Source organism: Pan troglodytes, chromosome 5, assembly GCF_028858775.2.
Source record: "Pan troglodytes isolate AG18354 chromosome 5, NHGRI_mPanTro3-v2.0_pri, whole genome shotgun sequence".
Lineage (NCBI taxonomy): Eukaryota > Metazoa > Chordata > Mammalia > Primates > Hominidae > Pan > Pan troglodytes.
The window spans coordinates 96,803,463-96,824,564 of NC_072403.2; positions in this window are offsets into that span (position 1 = coordinate 96,803,463).

Genomic DNA, 21,102 nt, shown 5'->3' on the forward strand with positions numbered 1-21,102 from the left:
GGTATTCACAGCAACCTGGATGGGATTGGATACTATTATTCTAAATGAAGTAACTCAGGAATGGAAAACCAAGCATCATATGTTCTCACTCATAAGTGGGACCTAAACTATGAGCATACAAAGACTTAAGAATGATAGAATAGACTTGGGGACTCATGGGGAAAGGGTGGGAAGTGGGTGAGGGATAAAAGACTACAAATAGGGTTCAGTGTACACTGCTTGGGTGATGGGTGCACCAAAATCTCACAAATCACCACTAAAGAACTTACTCATGTAGCCAAATACCACCTGTTCCCCAAAAAAACCTATGGAAGTAAAAACAAAATTCTACACATATTTTTCAAATAATATTTCCAATAAAGGTCTTGCATCTAAAATACATAAAAAACTCTTATAACTGAATAATAAAAAGATAACCCAATTTAAAACTGGGCAAAAGATCTGAATAGACATTTCTCCAAAGAGGATATACAAATAGCCCATAATCACATGAAAAGATGTTTGACGTCATTAGCCACTAGGGAAATGTAAATCAAAACTGCAATGACATTACACTTCACACCACTAGGATGGCTATGATAAAAAAAAGTCAGATAATAGCAAGTACTAGTGAGGATGTGGTGAAATTGGAACTCTCATGCAATGCTAGTGGGAGTATAAAAGAGGGTGCAACCGTGTTAGAAAACAGTCTGGCAGTTCCTTAAATGATTAAACATAGAGTTGTCATATGAGTCCACAAGTCCACTGCTAAATATATACCCAAAAGAGATGAAAATATGTGTTCACCCAGAAACAAATGTAAAATTTACAGCAGCATTATTCATAATAGGCAAAGGGTAGAAACAGCCTAAATACCAACTGATGAATGGATGAATAAATGTGGTATATCCACACAATGGAATATTGCTTGGCCATAAAAATGAATAAGGTACTGATACATGCTACAACATTGATGAGACTTGAAAACCATTACGCTAAGGAGCCAGTCACAAAATACCACATATTACATGCTTCTATTCTTATGCAATGTCCAGAACAGGCATATCTATAGAAACAGAAAGCAGATTAGTATTTACCTAGGGTTGGAAGAGGTTGAGGGAGGGTGGGGAGAGGTGGTAGCTGAGACATACAGGGTTTCTTTTTGGGGTGGTTAAAATGTTCTAAAATTGACTGTAATGATACTCACATGTATCTGTGAATATGTTAAAAACATTAAATTCACTTTAGATGAGTAAATTGTATGATATGTGAACTATATCTCAGTAAAACTGTTTTAAAAATAAAATGTGTGTGCATGCACGTGTGTGTGTGCACGCAACACGTTGGGGCAGAGGGGTGTTTGTGTGCATACTTAAAAATATGATTAATGAAGAGGAATGGGTCCAGATGGTACCAAACACTTCATAGCAACATAATTAAAACACGAAATTGTGTTAACAAAATAGTTTTTTTTACATATAAACCATGTTTTTAAGATTCTTAATTTTTCATTTTAAGGCATTATCTACTAACTTTCAACACTGGGTGGGGGAGAAATTAGTTCTCTCTCACACCTCTTCTTTCTCTCCCTCATCACTCACTTGCCGACTTCTCATCTCCTCTCCTCAGAATATAGTTATATCACAATTTTACTTAGATCTATATTAGTATTTACATTATTATGACTATGTAAATGGTATTGCAGGTGAGCTTGTTTGATACCTAAATGTCAAACCCTCTCTTCAATATATTCAGACACATTACACTTTCTACTAGGTTTGCATTCCAGAGTTTTTTGACCTGTTCTAATCTGTCCCAGTTACTCACTGAGCACAGTTCTGGTTCTGGGATCTAAGGGAGTCCTGGGGAGTTTCTTTTTCTCTCTCTGTTCTTGGATTTCTGTTATCTGGACTCAGTGTTTTCTATTTCTTGGTGTACTATTTGATTTGGTGGAATACCTCTTTCCATAGCTTCTTGATAAAGCACACACACTGAGTAAAAATGTTCAGAGCTTGAATGTTTTAAAATTTATTCGTTTTACTCCTGCATTTGACTAAGTTTTGCTGATATTGAATTTCAGGTGAAAGTCAATTTTCCTCCAAATGTATTATATCAATTTTTAAAGTCATTAAATCCATTATTTGTATCAATTTTCCTCTAGCTTCCATGTTGCTGTAGATAAATCTGATTTTCTGATTCTTGATTCTTTGGATGTAACTTGTTGTTTCCTACTGGAAGTCCTATAATTTCTTTCTTCCCACTGTTTTAAAATTTCATGGTGACGTATCTTGGTGTAGATCTTTTTAAATTTTATTATGCTGAACATTAGGCCACTTTCAACCTAGAGTCTCAAGTCCTTCAGCTACAAAAAATTTTCTGAAATTACCTTGTAGATTTTCCCGTTAGCGTTGTATCTTTTTTTTTTTTCTAAAACTTCTTTTGTTGGACCTCCTGAACTGAACTTCTATGTATTTTGTTTTTTTTACATATACTTTTTCTTTCATATTTTACCTAGTCCTTATGCTCTACATTCTTGGAAATTTCTTCAAATTTACTTCCATTCCTTCCATATAGTTTTCATTTCTGCTATCATATTTTACTTGTGAAGGGTTCTTCCCTTTTTCCCTGAATGTTTCTTTAAAAAATCCTTCTGTTTTGCCTTACAAATGCACCATCTTTTATCTCTTATTTTACTGTAGACTAATAGCTTTCATATTTCAAGATTAGAACATGTAACATTGCAGAAGAGACTGATATAAATTACTCTAGAAGATATATGACAAAATTGAAGTTTCAACTGAAACTTTCTATAAATAATAAGCAATACATTTTCACTTACCTTGTCTTCTCTGCTGCTATTAATAGATTTTGTAAAGTTTTCACCTCACTATACTGTTTATTCTAAGATGCTCTTCCTCTAGATTTACTTTGGTTAACATATTTTATAACAGAGACTTTCCCTGGATGTCTGGGTACGATCGAGCAACTAGGTATGGTCTCACAGGACCTGAAGAAACTCTGGCTTCTGGGGTGGCTGTGTAAAGGGGCTAGGTAGTACACCCAGAAGTGCTGGGAAACTAAAGCCTCTTGTGGAAGTCTTTGACCAATAGATAGGAAACCAGAGATGAGTCAGCACATAAATTGCTCACTTCCCCCATTTCCTCCCAACAACAGACTCTTCCAAATTACTATGATTATATGTGGTCTCCCTGAAGAAATACCATGTGACCAATTATTGAGCCTGTGATTTCCTGAGGAGTTACGGTGAATTGACAATGCATTTGCTTTCCTTTTTTTTTTTCCACCTCAGTTTTCCCTTTCTGTTGTTTCACTGGGGTTGTATTATCCAAAAAAGTGGCAGCATATAAGCTTTGCTTCAGGATCTGTTTTCTAGAGTAAACCTCCTCATATGTTAATGTTCATAAAAATTACCTGAGTAATTCAATGAAGTACAGATTCTGATTCAATACTCGGGCTGGGGACTGAGAGTCTGTTTCTAACAGGCTCCCAAGTGATGCCAATGCAGCTGGTCTGTGGATCACATTTTGAGTTACAAAGCTGTAGGAAACACAGTGTAAGGCAATTGGTATAGAAGTGTCATTGTACTAACCCCTGTTGTGCTTTACTATATTAATATGCTTTAATATGTTGTTAAAGCTGTTACATATGGTTAATTTGGCTGAGGTACAGGTGAGTGACATAGCATTAGAATATATCTCCTGTACTTGAACATTATCTGAGAAAACAATAATTATAAGGATTGCAGTGTTGATGGCTGCTTCTGACATCAACAGAAGCCTTGCAAAAAAAAAATATGGGCTTAAGACAGCTGACTGATAACCTATGTCATGCTGTGACAGTCAGAGGACCTTATGGCAATTTTAACAAAACTTTCATCTCCTGTAACTGCATGACTGACTGGACTGAAATTCAGTCCCTCGATCTGTTTATAAGATGGCAAGTCTGTACAAAAAACTAAATGTGCAGGCTCAATAGTTCCTCTGTGTCTAAATGAGAGTTCTGATAAGGAAAAGAGTTCTGAGAACTGGGGTACAAACACTTGGGTGAATATGCCTGAGAGCCATTAACCCCAAGGAGGTCAAGGAGAGTATGTGTAACCCTTTGCCAGGCCTTGGAGAGTATGTGATTACTTCGAGTAAGTCAATGCCCCAGACGATGATGTTCATTGTCATTAAGATCTGTCCCCACCATATTTCATTGCTTCCAGACAATAACCGGGGTTAGGTCCCAGCACAGCCTAAGCAGGGAAGTACAAGACTGATGCAGAAGAAACAATTACATACCAACAGAATTGTAGAAACAGGATGTATGTATATATACATATATGTGAATATGAATATATATATATATTAATGAATACACACACACACCAGCAGGAACATGGGATTACATGCAGGATGGGATCTTGAGGGGGTTAACTGGGGTGAGGTGAAGCATATGGGTTGGGTAAGAGAGAATTCATAGGGATTTCACCCAGTTCAGTGTTCTAACGAGTATGTCTATAGCTAGTCTTAATAATTTGTTGAGATAACTCCTTGAAACTTGGATATGCAGTGGCCTACAGTAAGTAAGGTAGTAATGCCAGAACTTTTTTTGGCAGAGTATTGAAGAAGGTCAGAAGGCTTGGTGTGGTGGAAATCTTAGAACTGAATTAGCACCTGAGACCCCTGACTATGTCCCTGAGAGGCAAGAGGGAAAAATCCATTCTCTAAAGCAGTAAGCACTGGTGAAGGGAACCTCCAATATCTTTGAGACCTTTGGCTGTGGTTGTCCTCTGAAGGTCATAGAACTTGGATCCCAATATCAATGGGGATGATGTTATTATATAACAACTGAGGCTGGTAGCAGCATTAGTTATCAGAGGTAAAAGGAACATGATTACTATAATGGGCAGTAAGACAAGAGTGGCAATCAGTGAGCCTTGACCACAGACCTATGGTGATGGCTAATAGATTATAAATTTCTTAGGACCAAGATAGAGGGGAAGTTGACTTGAGTGTTGCTTGATTTGTATAACAAAAATAATTGATATCTAAAAAGCAGACAGCTGACATCAGTTGTAGCCATGGAAAAATCATTACCTTACCTGGTTTCCAGACTGGGTATAGTTCACAGCAGCAGAGTCTAGTGAAAAAGAGGCTATTCCTCTTGGAAAAACAACCTGAAGTGCCAACTCAGATACATATGATAAATGTATTCAGGTCTTTTCCTCAAAGACCCTGTGACCAGGGTAATTTTACTCTGGGAAAAATGGAACATCTAGACTTTTTGAAGACTGCAAGATATGGCGGCTGAGCTGACACTTATAATAGGAGATCTGAACCATGCTGGTTCTCTGGGTAGAGTGGAGATTTATGACGTTCAGATACTATACGGACTTTTAGTCCAAGGTTTTCTCATTGTGGGTCCACGCAGTTCACAGATCTACCCCATGGTTATACTTCAAATATATACTTAGAAGATGATAGACTCCTCACAATGAAGGGCCAATTACAAGCTCCTAGGGCTAACCTCCACTCTCTTGACCAGGATAAGTGTACCAAAAGCATACAGCATCCTGAGGGGTATTGAAATGAGCACTGCTATCAAACACTTAGAAGATGTAAAGTGGTTTCCATCATGTCTCCATTAAATTTACCAACCAGACCTCTGCAAAAACCAGATGGATCATGGTTGATGAAAGAGGACTACTGGAAATGTAGTGTGTGTGTGTGTGTGTGTGTGTGTGTGTGTGTGTGTGTTAGTGGTGGTGGGTATTGGTAGCTTCATTTTTGGCTACTACAGCATCGAGACACTTGGTATGCAACTATTAATTTGGGGAATGCTTTCCTTTGATCTCCAGCAGTAGGAAGAAATAAAAGCAATTTCATTTACATAGCAAAGATAGCATTTCACCTTCCCTACTTCCTTTCACAGATATCAGACCTGAATTGCACTCTCTGACTGTTTATTCCTTTTCCTCTTCCTTTTATCTACCACAAGCATTTTCCTTAATACATAAATTGAACAAATAATACCATCTTGGAGTGGTAGAAAGTATTTCTTGAATGATGATACAAATTAATATAAGGTAGAAGTAGGATTTATCCATTCCCAGTAGTCCATTTATGGAATTTCTGTTTCCCTGACCTGCCTCTTTAGGGTCTGCTGAGTTAGAGTTCCTTGGTCACAGATGGTAGTGACTTCTTCTAGGAGACAAAGTCAGATCCACTGACCTGAAAGCTGTAATTATTACCTGGCCATTCTGTATTAAGCATAACTAGACCAACAAAGCCAGGCATAGTGAATCTTGATTATCATTAGGACCTTGGGTTGTGACTACAAATTTGGGGGCATGGAATAATTTATGTCTGATAGCCAAAGGACTCACTGGTTTGTCTACTGATGTGCTTCTGTGGCCAGTGATAAGGGGTAGTGGGCAATTCCATCCACCATAGCAGTATAATTGAAGGCTTTGACTTCTCAGGAATGATTGTCTAATTCCACTAAGTCAGCACAATGCCAGCCAAGGATGAGGGAAGTCTAGAATGAGGTAGAGTAGGGACCTAACTACTAATTATGTCTACAGGAGTAACTGCAGCATTAAGGATCAAAGTTTAGCTCAGCATTAAGGATTAAGCATCCACTGTAATGGCCAGTGAAATCTTCTAAAGAGACCAATTCTACTGCTCTCTTTACCACTGGCCATTATACCTGATGTGCTACTTAGAACATTTTAGGTATTCAATAAATGCTTGTTGAAGAACAAAAAACATAACATCAGCAAATTGCTTCTACTCATGATGGGAGCCCCTAAATAGGCTTTCCTAACAGCTTTCCTGTTCTTAGTGTAAATGATATGCTGTACTTCTAATAGTAAATCATTAATTTGGGGTTTTGCTATAAATCACTCTCATGACCTTCACTTGTGTAAGTTTTCCAAAATTCTGATCACTAGAGAAATTGTTTGATCACTAATGTTCCAACTTGAAGCTTTGACAAATCAAATATATTAGAATATAAAGGCTGTCTGAACATCTTTTGTCTCCTCCAGGTCTTCTGTAAGTTTGAGAGAGCCTGGGCTGTTTTTGATGCTTGCAGGGTATTAGATAATAAACATTACATGGAGTTAAAATAACTGTAGTATATTTTAAATGTTTACAAGCAATAAAATAATGTTTTTACCTCTCAAAGTAAAACTTATTGTAATTATTATAATTATTATAATTCCCTTATTACCATAGGCTGTCAAAAGTCTGAATATGAGGCCCATCATGAATGTGGGACTGGGACAAATAGATCTCAATGTTCCACTCCACTGAGCTTGACCCTGCTCAACTCAACAGACTTTTAACTTGTTGGCACTTTAAAGCATTTTTCAATGACTCTTTTATGCTTCTGAGAAATAGTTCTGCACTTCCATAAAGTGCACCTGGAAATATTGGTACATTTTGAATAATAGCTTTCATATTTCAAAATTAGATCTGATAACTTGCTCTATGGAAGAATGAGAAAAACAGAAGCTCAGCTAGAAGAAATTATATAACATGCAGTTTAGGTTGATATACATAAAACTATGCATAGGTAATAAGTGATATCATACCACTTGAGGGGATATTTTTGGAAATAAATACTATTCCTTTTATTAAGTTTAAATAAATGTTACATACATAGCAGCAAAAGTATTTATCAGTGGGAGCTTTTTAAGTGGGGGTTGGTGATATGGTTTGGCTGTGTCCCCACCCACATCTCATCTTGAATTCCCATATGTTGTGGTAGGGACCCAGTGGGAGGTAATTGAATTATGGGGGGAAGTCTTTCCTGTGCTGTTCTCATGATAGTGAATAAGTCTCAAGAGATCTGATGGTTTTAAAAATGAGAGCTTCCCTGCACAAGCTCTTTCTCACTCTCTTTGCCTGCTGCCATCCATGTAAGATGTGACTTGCTCCTCCTTGCCTTCTGCCATGATTGTGAGGCCCTCTCAGTCACGTGGAACTGTATGTCCATTAAACCTCTTTCTTTTGTAAATTGCCCAGCCTTGGGCAGTTGGTATAAATCATCCTTGGAATCTTCTGGAACTAAATTGTTTTGCAATAATCTTTGAGTGTGCCCATGATCACAAAATTGAGTAATATAGATATGGGGACCACAGGCACAGAACCTTGTTGTAGACATGTGATCAGGATATGGCAAGGGTATGTATCTTTCTTGTGACTATAAACAGTTGAATGTCCTTCTGGCTGTCAGATTTTGAATCCTACAAACTACTATTTGTAGAGCAGAATATTGTGGCAGGCACTGTGCTATGAATGTTGATTTAAGACTCCTCATGAGTGGTTATTCTTTCTCATTTATCACTCTATCCATAATGCTGAAGACACAATTAGGAGCTTGACAATTATTGATGGCATGTTTTAAAATGAATATGCTACCACATTTGATCCTCACACTGACCCCATGAGATATGTATTATAAACAATTCTACAGATGAGAAGCTGAGGTCAAGTAGCTAGTAAGTAGTAGATTTGCTAGCTACTGAATCTTAACTTGTAGGCAGATTCAATTTGGGATCAATTATGCTGAGACGTCCGGAGGGCAGAGTATTATGGCACAGACATTTGGAATTTGCTTGATGGGCTTTATTTGCACATTAAAAAGCACATTACATAGCCAAGTGATATAAACACTCATTTGGGGTCAGAATGATGACTAAGTGGGTAGCTCTGATCCTAAGTGTTCATGATATTGTTATTCCATAGTATATATTCTATATGAGCCTCTGGGAGAGGCATGTATATATTGTTTTTAACTTGAATGCCTTTTCTGTTTTCCTAGAAACCTGAGCCAATACTTTCCTGAGTAACTGGAAAGTGTTTAAATTGTATTTTACTTGTTTTTCTGTCTTTTTTCCCATTTAGAACCATATATTCAAGACCAAAGATCATATCTCATAATGAGGAGCAGCATAAGACGGAAGCAGCTGAATGAATAAAACTGAGATGAAATAATTTGTCCAAAGTTGTACATTTGGTAAGTGGTGGAGCCTAGATAAGAATCTAGGTTAGTGTATTTCAAAAGCTGATAATCCCACTTCCTTCCCTGATGTCCCTGAACAATGATAAAAGATCTAACTATGTGAAGTTGTTTGATCCTAACATATAGTTGGATCCTTTCTGCTCTGGTAGAGACATATATCTGAATTTATTGATGTTTCATATTTTTATACTTTGAACCTAGGAAAAACAAATCAGGCAGGGGAAACAGGTATAAAAGAGTAACCAACATATTATTAGCTGCTGTGCACAGATGTTTAAACAGTTAAATATTTATGTTAATTGTGCTGTAATTCTTTCCTGTATGTGGTGCATGCAGATCTTGGTTGTAGCTTTGATTGCAGCAGGTTCTTCTATGTGGTGAAATCAGGCTTGTATGGCTTGAGAATTAATATAAGATCTAACCTAAGATATGCAACTGACCTAACTGCCATGACAGAACTTTCTCACTGGGCACATGACAGACATAGTTTTGTGGAGCCTGGTAAAATGATGCTTTAAGCTGGAAGTAAAAAGTGGCATCACCTAAAGGGACCCTTAACAGATGAAGCAGGTGTGAGGCTCTAGCAGTACCCCAGGCCCTCAGGAAACACACTATGTCCCACAATTTAATCAATAATTCTGCTGTTGATAACTCTTCTGACCTTCTGTGGACACATCTGTGGAGATGGTGTGTGCCAAGAAGTCCACCTGGAATCAACTGAAGGCCAATGTTTCAGTCTGGGTGTGGAGTGGTAAGCAAAGAGACTGGTCCTCGCTGGGTGGTCTGGAGTAGGATGTTGTTCCAGTTCAAAAGAATGAGCTGGAAAATTGCCTACACACACATTCATGAAACAGTCTAATGTGTTCTGGAGGAAATTGCTCATAAAGTGCTGCATTCTAAGGATCTGGTATACAATCCAAGCATCACACTAGAACATTTAAATTTATTTTATTATTTATTCCTTTACTTAGCAAGTATTTATGGACTACCAAGCATGTGTCAGGCACTATCCTAAACCACTGAGGCTCAAAGATGAATGCAACACAGTTTTTGCCCTCAAGGAGCTCTCAGTTGAAGAAGGAGACAGATATATTAAAATGTGGTTATAAAATAAGTGCAATATTATTGGCAGTTTTTAAATTGCAGAGGATATTGCTGGAGCACCAAGAAAGGACAACTAAACTCATGTGGTGTGTAGATGAAGTTTCAGGGAAGTGTCCTGGTCAAGGTAGCCCTTGTGTTGGGTCTGAAAATAGAAGCTGTAGTGTATCTGGCAAAATATAGGGAAAAAAACAATCCACGTGGAGGAACTTGGAGAAGCAAAGCACCAAACAGCAATGTGCCACTTTTGAGAATGTCATGAATTTTCTTGTTGATGGAGTGCAGTCAAGATGAATATAATGTGTCCAGAATGTAATCTTCCCTGTCCAAAAGCATACCCAGGTTGTTCTCTTTCTCGAGCTCTTTAAAAAAAAGAAAAGAAAAGAAAAACAAAACGAAACCAAAAAACTCTACAAAAAATGAAAGAGTCCTAATTTGGTGTGATTTGCAAGTATTCATAATTTGAGTAATAAATCAGAGTTCAAGTGATGAAATTTCCATGTGTAATAATCGTGACAACAGAATCACTCTCTGGTCTGTTTCTGGATAAAGAAGCTTAAGGCTGGAAAGAGGCACCTGCTTTCTGCAGGGAGAAGACTGCCAAATTAAGCAGAAATGTAATCAGGAGCACTACCCTGGCATCTTTTTAATGGAGACACTAATCTCTGCCTTCCCTTCCGGTTTGTGCAATTGTTTTTGATTGACTGTCTTGGTCTGTGGGACAAGAACACTTTCAGAGGTTTCCATTCAGTTTTCTCCACTATGATAGCTCTTACTCCATAGGCTGAGGACTCAATGTAGGGTAATGCCATCTGCCTAGTATGTCAATTCCAGTTATAAAATGGGGAACTGAGGAAATGACCACTTGGTCCATACACCTTATAAGCTAGATTTTAAGCAGAACTCCATTTATTATCAGGCATCTGAAAGTTCCCTCTTTAAAAGGGGGCTATGATGATGCTTTGGGTCTCTGGGAACCAGTGTCGACTCAGACCTTGTGTCTTGATATGTCTGGGTATTCCTCTTTTCCCAGTGTATCCAGTCACCCAAGTATATGGACATATATCTCTTTGGGGAAGGACTGCGGAAATCATTACGGTATATGTTTATTGCAGTGTTGCAGTGTTCTTCTTCTAGGGACCCCTTGAAGTCAAGGCGTTTTGGATCTACAAATTGGCCCAACTCCAGAAACTGAGCAAGAGATTGTAACTTTTAATTAGGGCGACTGTCCTCAGCTTCTTGTTCTTCCATTCTTCCCTTTTTACTTGTTGTAGAGGTTATACAGCACACTTTCTGGCTACTCGTCTGTTGTATAACTTGAAGATGCCATGTCCTAATAACCATCTTCACAATTCCCTGTGGGACAAGACTCTTAGCTACCTCAACAACCTTGCAAGGGATTATGGTAATTGCACCTTCCTGGTTTCTGTTGGTTAAATACACCCACCTAGCCTCTATTACTTTCAGGTCCCATCATCATCATGAATATTAATGATGACTGCCTTCCCTAAAGTCAGCCCTAGCCTTCTGAGGAGAGGTACCACGTACTTCTCAGTGATGCTCATACTACTCCCACCCATGCATTTTTAATGGCCTTAGTGAATGGTATGCTCTCCAGGCTTTATGTAGAACATAATCATCTAGTCTTAACAATATATCCATTCCAGCACACACTCTTCCCTCAGCCTCTACTATAAGCCAAGGCAACTCAGGAATTTCCACTTTTCTCAGCATTTGCCGTAACTTTCTTCGAGCATCAAAGAGCTACTCTAGCAGTGAGTTTGTTGTATTACCTGGAGTCTTTGCCAGAGTACTAAATATAATTCACCAAGAAAGTGTCCTCAAGCCAGTAAATTTTTGATTATTTAATCTTACATTCTGGATCCCTTGATATAGTACCTTTTACCAATCTGGGTCTAATTACAAACCAGAAACTACAATGTAATATGAACAAAGGGTTTTAAAAGTAAAGAATTATTAAACTATGGTACAGGAATAACTATAAAGATATAAAAATGACCCTAAAGTGATTCCTAGGACTAAGGAAACATATCCAAGGAAGGAACATCTTGGAAAGAAGGTGTCCTCCCAAGGCCAGGGTTCAGACCTCAGTGGAGTAGGTATGGTCGCAACTGGATGGCTGAGATGTTTGCTGGTTTTTTTGGGCCAAAGTTGGTCTGCTTTTGTCAGGTGGCAGAAAACAACCTTTTGGGGTATAGGTGAACTGGGGCTGGTGGGTGAGCATGGAGAAGGGTTTAGGGCGCCATTGCCAGTGCAAGTTCTGGGGTGCGCCAGTGTTGACAACAGGAAGACTGCAGTGAGGTGGTCACTGGAAGGGCTGCAAAGTCATCAAGGGAAACTGTTCAGCTTCCATGTGCACTCCTGTATACTTCTTTCTAACAAGAGAGACCTATCCTTTTTGTAGGTGAAGAAGTTCTCTCGTACTGTTACCCAAAATGAGATGACACACAATTCCAACAGTCTCAGGAAACACTGCAGAACCGTTTTCAGAGTAATCCATCCAGGTGTCCCATCCAGTAGTTTAGGGTGTCCCAACCAGGGTTCTTAGCATAACAGACTTGCCTTGGGTGAAAGTTGAAGTGTCTCTGGAGCTCTGAGACTCAACTGTCGAAGCTCTAGGGTGTTGCTCAGCTGTGTCTACTCTTCCACTTCAGAGATAAGGGCATCTTTTTAAGCTACCAAAGTGTTGTCCTGATTCTCACGGTTAGGTTTTAACTGTCTGTTAATGACTCACAGTTACTCATCATCCACCTATAGGGCATCAAAACAACTTAGCCACCTCTTTTTTTTTTTGTATATTTTCTTTGTATTTATATTTTCCAAAATATTTTTCATGTAGTTGTATCATTTTATGGCTGAATTTGGAGGTAATTAGAACCTTTCTATGTTGAGTTTTCAATATATAATCATGGCATATCTCTCTATTTATGAAGGAATTTAAAAAATATATTTCAATATAACTTTATAGAACAATGAGAGACATATTATAGAACAATATATTTCGTAATATTGAAGTTCTAGTCCATGAACATAACTCTCCATTAACTTATTTATGTATTTATTTTATTTTATTTTTTGAGACAAGGTCTTGCTCTGTCACCCAGCCTGGAGTGCAGTGGCACAATCGTGGCTCACGGCAGTCTCCACCTCCTGGGCTCAAAGGATCCTCCCACCTCAGTCCTCTGAATGGCTGGGACTACAGGTACGCGCCACCACACCTGGCTAATTTTTGCATTTTTTGCAGAGGTGAGGTTTCTCCATGTTGCCCAGGCTGGTTGAGAACTCCTGGGTCCAAGCAATCCACCTGCCTTGGCCTCCCAAAGTGCTGGGATTGCAGGTATGAACCTTCATGACCGGCTCAGTTGTTGCTTTTTAACAGTGTTATTAAGAATCAGAATCAGATGGCAGTATGAGGTAAGTAGTTTATTTAACATTTGGAGTCAGATATACCTGGGTCTGAATCTTAGTGTACTTAACAATAAGATTGAGTTAATAATAGTGTTTATCTCAGAAAGATCTGTGGTAAGGACCAAGTAAGATAATGTACATAAAGCTCTTAGCACAAAACATAACACATCACACTCAATAGATTTTCCCTGTAAAAATATTCAACAGTTAATTAAAGACTAGAACCATTTCACAACTATAAGGATCAAAGAAATGAGGGACTGGAAACAAGAAAGATAAGCAGGGAGTCAGAATATTTCATTTGTTAAATTCTGTTTCTTGGTGGTTTCATTTTGAAGATGGATAGCTCATTATCTTTTGGTCTAAAAGACAGTTCTTTTATCTCAGCAACTGAATTCTAAGGGAGGTAGCAGTGAACAAGCTTATTAAAATCTCCATAATAAGGGAGCTTACATTCTAGTGGGGTATGGCTGTGTGTTCCCTCATTTCTGCAGAAACCCTCTTTGTCTGCATCAGAGGAGCTCTCTGCAAAGATTAGTTCAGCTGGAGCAGGAAGGCTGTGGTGGATTTCTACAAGGGTAGGAGAGAGAAACATCATTCTTTGCAATACCTCTTGGGTTCTTTATCAGAATTTTCTTCCTTCTCATAAACAGTGTAGTGGTTAAAAATGTAAGCCCTGCCCAGATTTGCATTTGCTTTCACCCACCAAAATGCTTTTGTATGTCCTGGGTAAATTTCTGTACTAGGCTTCATCTGTTTCTCCAAATCTATTCTCCAGTCTTCTCCACCCTGCTCTGCAGCCTGGAGGCTGGCCTCTAGGGACTGCATTGCCAAGTTCTCTTTACCTCTGGTTTACAGTTGGGTTCAACTAATGGGAGATGCTTCAGAAGATCCAAGAGAGGAAGAAGAGCGGGAGGGGAGGGTAGTTATTCTCCCAGATGCCTGCCTTCCAGGCCACAGTTTGTCAATCACTGTGCACTTGTCTCAAAGGCTTCAGCTGCTGTTGACTGGTCTTGCAATGTTCCAGATTGGGACAATAAGGACTTTCTAATGGTGCTATCCCTTCACCATTGCTTGCTGGTTTCCCTTAACCATTCCCACAATTTTGTAAATAGCCCTTCATTTAATTATCTTTGTTTACCTCTTTTGAAGTTTCCTTCTGTTCCCTGCTGGGATGGATCCCATCAGGTACAATTATCTTTCGTCTCTAAATCTATTTCCTAAGTATAGCACTTACATCACAGAAGTTTTGTGATGGTTAAGTGAGTTAATATAGGTAAAATTCTTAGCACAGTTCCTAAGACATAGCAAGTATTCAATGAATGTTAGCTGTCATTCTCATTACTGTTATCATGATGATCATTTGTATTTAGGACCCAGACATAGGGACTGAGATAAAAATGCTGAGAGCTGGGCTTTTGACCAAAACCTCAGCTCAAGTCAGGATACTTGGCAACATCTAAGTGCAACCAAAAGTTGGGTTCCCTTAGGCCCATTATATGATAAATCTACCCTTGCCAATATTCCTGTGATTGATAAAACTCACAGCAGGATAGTTCTGATCATCATTATTTCTGAATACATTTATAAGATAATGGTTAGTGCCATTCATTTTTATGTATCCCTTGATGCAAATTAAGCTAATTTAGAGAAGAAATTCTTAATCAGTACCATGAGGTAGAGGAAAAAATTCTTTAAGCACATAAAAAGGCATTACTGCAACTTAGAGAAGCAAGGCTATTTCATCCAAGTTCTTGAATACAAAATATATTATAGTGAAAGAAAAGTAATACTGAAGATAAATAATGCAATTTGTCTATGTAATCTTTGTAATCATTTTCATGACCTCACTGTGGCTTGGATCAGTTAATTCGGTCATTCAGGAGATAATAGTCCTAATGAGACTGGATTGTAGATCTTATCTTCATGTAAGCCTGATAGCATAGAGAAACATTCTGCTCCATAATTAAAAATTGTACTCATATCCTTATAGTCTGTGTTGCAAATGCATGATGATGATTACAAGAGAAATGAAGAGAAAGTGGAGGGAGAATATGGTACCAATAAATTCCCACTAATGGGAAAAAAACTCCAAGGGCATGTTTTTCTGGGAGTGGATAAATAGTATTACTTTCCGATGGAAAGGGCTAATTGTGTTTGTGTGTGTGTGTGTGTGTGTGTGTACATGCGTGAATGGAATAAATTGTCATGTAAAGAAAAAGCAATGTAATAAACATACAAGTTCTAGTAATGCACCATTAGTGTCTATGTTAGTGTCCTAGGGCCATAATGAATTACCACAAGCTGGGTAGTTTAAAACAACAGAAATTTATTCTCTCACAGTTTTTAAGGCTAGCAGTCCAAAATCAAGGTATCAGCAAGGCCATGCTCTCCCTGAAAACCCCAGGGGGAGATTGATTTCTGCATCCCCCTAGGTAGTGGTAGTTGCCAGAAGTCTTTGGCTTTCCTTGGCTTATGTCAGCATAATTCAATTTCTGCCTCCATCTTCACATTTCCATCTTACCTCTGTGTCTGTGTTCAAATTTCCTTATTCTTGTAAGGATACCAGTCATACTGAATATAGGGCTCACTCTAATCCTGTATGACTGCGTCATAACTTGATTACCTCTGCAAAGACCGTATTTCCAAATATTATCACATGCACAGGTTCTGGGTGGACATGAATTCTTCAGGGGAAACTATTCGATTTATCACAGTACCAATCACCCTAACTACTGAGGTCTGACTCATTTCTTTGTGGTTTCTTTTAGGCTCTTGCTTTCCCTTTCTTCTTTGGTATTTAATTCCCATCTTTTTAGCCTTTCTTATTTTCTTTCTTTAGAAAAAAGTTATTTCGCTCATTCAGAGGAGGAAGATGTAAGTTACATCATTTTAATGATTACACAGTAGACAGGTTCTGTTTGTGGAACAGATGGTCCACCTGCTCCTTCATGTGGGGTGGACTCATATTCTCATTATCCCTATGCTACATGGTATATATGGGTTGGTGGGGGAAAGGGATTTCAGTGAATTATGAGCCATCAGCAAACTTATCCCTGTAGCATTTTATAGTCCATAGACTGCCATGAAATGCCACTCCAGGTAATTCCCAGATCTCTATTGCCTCCCCCACAACTTCCACCTTCCTAATGTTTTCTTTCCTAAAGTTACTCATTGTGAGATCACCGTTAGCAAGCAGACTTTCTTTTGACCCCACCTAATATGTCATTAAAAAAAATCTGACAATTATTTTCCATTTCCCAGCCTATCTCATTAAACATATAGAACTGATAGATTGTTGGTCAAAGAGAAAACTGAAGCAGAGAGAGAATCCTCCTACCTTTTCAATCCCTGTCTGCTCAGCCTCTTCCACGCTCGTCCCCAATCAAGGAAGGGCTGCTAAGCTGATTGTTCATAGTCTGGGATGACTGATTGGTGGTCAGGGTCACTTTGTTCATGACCATGCATTTATGAACTCTTTACTGTGACCCTGCATCTTGCTGCTAGTGCAGCAAGAACGCCAAATGCTGTCTTGTTCTCTCCCAAAGCATACCTGCATTTGTTAATCATTGCTTTGATTTCTGTACCATATTTCTGGCCAGAAGATGATAACAGCCTAATGTCAGTAAGGGCCTGGGGATAAAGAAAAGGCTCCATTTATTTATTTAGATTATGTTGAATAAAGAGTCAAACTTGTTTTACCTTCACTTGGTACTGGAGGTGATTGGCCATGGCTAAGCCAGTAAAAAACAAACACCCCCCAATTCCCAGCCCTCCAACACTTTGTGCTTTGCTTCCCTTGTGCCTATTGTGTGTGTGTGTGCGTGCAAGTGTGTGTGTGTGTGTGTCTGTGTTTGTGGTGGCCCACCAAGTACCTCTTCAGAGGGATGATTGTTGGAGTAGAATATATCTATTTTGGGTCTTATAACCAAATATCATCAACACCCCAGCAACGCTTCTAACAAGTATGTTGTAAACAATGTCTAAAATAAGAGATCTGGGTTTATTTGTTGACTTAACTTATCCAGGATATTCATTAGTTCAAATAATTAGGAACTGGTCACATTGTGGCAGCCCATGTATGTTCCTAGGCAGATCATTTCAAAGGTGAAACTACGTTACACTGTTACTAGAAGTATTAGACGTGCCTCCTTTGAAAGCAGCTTTGTACATACTTATTGCATTGGTATACAACAAAAGAATATACATAACTTCTTAGTGGCTCTGACTGATGCATTATTAGCTGGTTGTTAGACCCTAGTGCTTCTATCTCTGTATAATACTTCATTTTTCATGAGATATAACACTCTCTTAATGGTAGTGTTAGTGGAATATTCTTATTCAACTTATTCAGTGACTAATTTAGAGATTATGACAATATTTTACATCCTAAGTCATTAGTTTAATAAGTACTAGAATCTAATTGTTTGTCTTAATTATTACAGTTTTTGTCTTTGTCTATCATTACATGTGTAGAAGGTTATAATAATAAGGAATCTCATTTATTAAATACCCATTACAGGATCATTATTTAAAACTAAATTTGGAAATGTGGCTTATTTCAAATTAGACTAACATGTGCCTTATACTTCAGATGCCATTCAAAGCAACAGGACTCTTTTTATTAATTGTTTTATTTTACTTTAGGTTCTGGGATAGGTGTATATGACATGAAGGTTTGTTACATGGGTATACATGTGCCATGGTAGTTTGCTGCACCTATCAACCTGTCATCTAGGTTTTAAGCCCCACATTCATTAGGGGCTTTGACCCCTAATTCATTTGACTAACAGGACTCTTAACAATCTTTCATGGGTTGTCTAAACAAAGCTAAATTTTGAAATACTGAGATATAAAATTTTGGCATAATCAAACAATTGTTCTATTTCATAAGAGTATAGATGTAAAAGCACAACATTTTTAAGGAATTAAAATTGTACTTAGCTCCAATTTTAGTCATTTGGTTACTCATTGAACATCTTTATTGTTCCAATGGAACCCAAGCTAATGTAAATAAAGATGATTATAAATACATAAATACACAAAACTATGAGAAATATTTTATCACAGGTAGTGTACAGTTATTACCTATAAATGAGTATAACCATAGCTGATGAATATAATGTAGGTAAAAATGTTCAATATATTGAGAAGGGAGCTACATATTCTTGTGGGGCCTTTGCTCCAGAATTTGAGGGGACTCTTTGATGGGACAAATTCCTACTTGTTTTCTCCCACAAGAACATGCAGAATTTCTTGCTCTGATGCTATTAGTAAGGGTACATTAGTAATTGCTTATTTATAAGGCTATAAACTGAAGGTAAAGTTCTTATCTGACTTTCACCTACAAATATACACATATTATCCCATGATTTGTCAAGGGCAGCATTTCCCAGTTATATTTTCCCTCTTTATGGCATTGTCAGTGAACTTTTAGGAAATGACACAGAGTAGCTTCATTTTGGGTCTGAGGAAGCAATGCCAGTAACCAGAATCCAGGGGAGCCAGCCTGAGGGAAACTAAAGCCCACAAAAATTAAGTATTTATCCATGGTGACCCAGAAAATCATTAGACCCAAATCCTCTGACTCCTGAGACCAGCCTTTTTTTGCTTTCATTTATGATGTTATGTGCCTCCCCATGGCACCTTCTTAACATACCTTCTCAGTATGTGCTTTGGCATGGCTAAATTTATTGAGGCTGTTAACTGGACCTTGAAATGTACGTTCCACTTTGTGGTGTTAGGCAGATTCAGATGTAAAATCTGAACTGCGTCCTTATGACCACATACTGACTTCAATCCTTTTGGACAACTTTAACTTAATATCACTAGAAATTCCTTGCATGGATCATGAGCAACATGTGACCCTCAAATTCTTCTCAGTTCATTATAACCTTTCATCTCTTCTATGGCATCTGAATTCAAGATATATATATTCTATTTATTATGTTTAATCTGTTAATAATTTAAAGAAATATTTAACTCTATGAACATGAAGATTGCAACTGAAGCAGAAAGAATATTCAAGGAGTGTTTGCACTCCTTTTTCTTGGTTTAATTGCTCAAGGTGAGTTAACTGCAAAATTATCAGCTCAATGCTAAAGAGATTGGCCTGCCAGCCCACCCCATTCTTGTTTCAGTGTCCGGTGCTACTGAAGTTCTTCTCATGGCATAGGGCATTAACATTATTCGTCCCTGTATTTGTGCCTGTGTCTGTTAAGACCTTTTATACAATAGCCTCAGAACTCTGGTTGCAATTAGAGTTTTGATTAGCTGTCAGTGATGTCATAGCCATGCTTATTTTAAATCCACTGTGCTAAGTGTTTTCCTTTTCTTAATGTACTGTAGAAATTCCATTTCTTGACAGCAATAAGACACTTCAGGCAATGTGTTTCAGGGCCAATATTGTACTTCTCATGAAGTTAAGACACTTGGCCTTCAGCCTCATGACTTATAACACAATCTGAGTTATGCTATAATCACCCAGATATATACATGGCCTGTTGTGTTTTATTGCTTAAATGGAACCTGCCCCAAGAGCCTCATCAACTGACAAGGTGGGAATATAGCCCCGAATGATTGTTCAGAATCCCAATGGGACTTGCATTTGGTCAGCTCTCCTTCAGCCTTTCACGGGTTGCACTGAAACTCTGGCGGCCTTTCATACATTTACCGCGCAACAGAAACCAAACTCTCCAGCATCTCGGGTCTCACTGCCAGACTGCCTAACTTAGTTTGCCAAATATCTCCCCCTCAACACATTTATTGAACTTTAAAACAGCAGAGCAGCATTGAATGAAGTCCAGTAATTTTTATAGGATATATTTTAGTCACTAGACTTTGAAGGCTATTCCAACATTAATTATGAAGTTTCTGTGTCTGGATAACATATTGTTAACAGTTATTTTGCAAGTGCTAATGGCAAGATGGAAGATTTCCAATAATTTTATTGAGGAAGTGGCAATTAAAATGTTGAGCACTACAGCATACATACAAAATAAAAATAATCTTGCAAACAGTGTACTACTTCATGGCAAAAATGGGGAAATAAGTTTTTTAAAACAGATATGATGATTTGATTTTGCATTTCCACCTCTTTTTTGCTCAAGGAGGATGAAGAGGTCTCTTTTTTGTTTGTTTGCTAACGTTTAAAAGCAGTGTAAAATGCCAGAGCTCTGGGCTGATTTGATATTGTTTACTACGACATCATGAAATGATTTTAAGACAAGTTGTTACCCATATTTCTTTCAATAACAAATATCACTAAAATGAGATCATTGGCTTAGTGTGACAATTTATGACTCTAGAAATGCATGAGCTGTCTTTTCTAAAGACTTTTAAAGACCTCATCTAACATGCTTTTTCCTCTAGAGCTCTCTGTGTGACCACCCATCTTCCAAACTCACCCTACCGCAGTCAGCCAGCAGCTCTGGGTCGTTAGCCTGTCAGAACCCTGAGAGCAGAATGATGGACAGCAAGAGGCAGCAGGCAGGATGGAGAACACTCCAGCATACACGATGTTGGGTACAGCACACAGGGATAAGAGACACAGAGGGA